This window comes from Otolemur garnettii, unplaced genomic scaffold (genome assembly GCF_000181295.1).
Source record: "Otolemur garnettii isolate 467f Iridium unplaced genomic scaffold, OtoGar3 scaffold00021, whole genome shotgun sequence".
Classification (NCBI taxonomy): domain Eukaryota; kingdom Metazoa; phylum Chordata; class Mammalia; order Primates; family Galagidae; genus Otolemur; species Otolemur garnettii.
Window position 1 is genome coordinate 18,370,472 of NW_003852416.1, and position 2,899 is coordinate 18,373,370.

Consider the following 2,899-nt stretch of genomic DNA (forward strand, 5'->3'; position numbering starts at 1 on the left):
GACCCATGGGAACTGTATTAAAGGGCTGCAGTATTAAGGTTGAGAACCACTGATCTAGGGAGATGTACCCAATTGTCTCTAGAAAAGGTACTATGAAATCAGGATATAATACAGAGTTATTATTCAGTTTATATTCAGTATGTTTACCATCATGGTAAAAAAGAAATAGGGGGCTTAGGAGGAGAATAAGATTATAAATAAGAACATTTAATTTCTCTCAAAGAACTAGGACAATAAGAGAACACATACTTAACTAAAAACAAGAGAGCAACAAGTTAAAAAACAAACCAGTAATTACACTACACTACAAATTATAAGCAAAAGTGCCATTGGGACTGATTGAGATCTAATAGGATCTGTACACTCCTCAGAAAACTTTCTGGAAGAGATAACTTTTAAATTAGGATCCCAACTGAAAGTAATCAACCCAATATTTGGTCAAAATCCATTAGGCATCAAAAGATAGCCACTTTCTAAGCAAAAAAATCATTGACTTAAGTTTTTTTTCTTTTTTTCTTTTTTTTAGAGACAGTCTCACTTTTGTCACCCTCGGTGGGGTGCCATGGCATCACAACTCACAGCAACCTCCAGCTCTTGGGCTTAGGCAATTCTCTTGCCTCAGCCTCCTGAGTAGCTGGGACTACAAGCACCTGCCACAATGCCCAGCTATTTTTGTTGTTGTTGTTGTTGTTGTTGTTGTTGCAGTTTGGCAGAGGTGGGGTTCAAACCCGCCACCCTCAGTATATGGGGCCGGCGCCCTACTGACTGAGCCACAAGTGCCACCTAACTTAAGTTTTTTTTCTTAGTGAAAAAGAAACAGCTAGAAGATGAAGTTGAATTATTTTCAAGGACTAGGCGGAGCTGCCTAATTTCTTTTCAGGCCACAAAGCAGATGTATCTTCACCCAGGGAATCTCCCAACAGAATTTGCCCTTCAGCTTCAAATCAGAAGCTCTGATGAACGACTTACTTCCTGGCAGCCAATGGTGGAGAATTACTTGTCACAAGGTCACCAAGCCCTCCAGAGAATTCATTTAGGTAGAGTAGAAAAGAACTTAAGGTTTAACTTGTGTCAGAAATTACCACTCGGTACCTGTGGCTCAAGTGGCTAAGGCGCCAGCCACATACGCCTAAGGTGGTGCTCGAATCCAGCCTGGCCCACCAAAACAACAATGATGGCTGCAACCAAAAAATAGCCGGGCTTTGTGGCAGGCGCCTGGGGTCCTGGCTACTTGGGAAGCAGGAGACTCGCTTGAGCCCAGGAGTTAGAGGTTGCTGTGAGCTGTGATGCAACAGCACTGTACCCAGGGGGATAGCTTGAGGCTCTGTCTCAAAAAAAAAAAAAAAAGAAAGAAAGAAATTACAAGGAACAACCAAATACATGCCCACTAACACCTCAGCTAAATAAGCCACTGGCCCAGAGGCTATGAGCAACATGTATCCTTTGAAAGCACTGTCGGCTTGAAGCTAAGTCTACCAGGCGTCCTCAAACTACAGCCTGTGGGCCACATGCAGCCCACCTAGGACATTTATCTGGCCTTCCAGGTGTTTTTGCCACCGCTGCCTGTCCTGCTTAGCAGGGGACTCATCCAGGGGCCCGCAGTCCAGCCCTCGAACAGTATGAGGGACAGTGAACTGGCTCCCTGTTTAAAAAGTTTGAGGACCCCTGGTACCATTCCCTAGTGCTCTGCAACACCCCAGTTATTCACATCAACAGGATCCAAGGAGAAGAAATACTATATCAATTGGCAACTCCCTCTAGATCCAAACAAAAGCAGAAGAAACAAAACAATAAATTGGATACTTACATCATAGAATACCAAAAATTATGTCAAATTAATTAGCTTTAAATGTGAAAAGCAAAACTTAAAAACTTTCAGATATACGAGAATATTTTAATAAACTCAGTATGGGCCAAGCACGGTGGCTCACACCTGTAATCCTAGCATTCTGGGAGGATGAGGTGGGTGGATCATCTGAGTTCACAGGTTCAAGACCAGCCTAAGCAACAGAAGATCCCATCTCTAAGAAATAGACGGGTATTGTAGAGGGTGTCTATAGTCCCGGCTACATGGGACGCTGAGGCAAGAGAATCACTTGAGCCCAAGAGATTGAAGTTGCTGTGAGCTATGATGCTACAGCACTCTACTGAGGGCAAAAAAGACTCTTGTCTCAAAAAATAAATAAATAAATAATAAACTCAGTATAGAGGAGAAACATCTAAACAGAAAAATCAAAAGCAAAACCTTTGAAAAAACTGGTGAATTCAACTATGTTAAAATTAAAGATGTCTGTTCAAAAGACACCCTAAGAGAGAGAAAAGATACCATTTCAACTACTATACCCCAGAGAAACTTACAAAAAATACAGAATAGTGGTAAGCGGCAAGATAGGGTAAACTAATGGGGAAAGGTATACATGCATTGGTGATGTTTTGTTTTTTTAAGCTGGGTAGAGGACACTGGTGCCCCATAAATGCTATATATATTCATAGTATAAAACAGACCATGAAAAGTTCCTGCTTGCCATGGTCTCTGCTGTCTTTTTGCCTTTGCACATGTATTCCCTTTCAGTTTTGAATTTTTTTCCCTCTCTTGCCCACCTGGTAAACTCTTTCTCATTCCATCAAAGTCAACAAAGGAGGCAGAATACCACTAGTTACAATACAGGACCAAGCTTCAGAGTCAAGACAGACCTGAAGAGCTCTAGTCCTAAGTGCCCTACCTATATAATCTTAGCCAAGTTTCTTAGCCTCTTTGAGCCTCAGTTTGCAGTTTTCTATTGTAAAATGAAGATAATGCTTCCTCATCAATTTGTTATGTGACTTAAATAATAAGCCTGTAGGCTCGGCGCCTGTGGCTCAAGTGGCTAAGGCGCCAGCCACATACACCTAAGGTGGT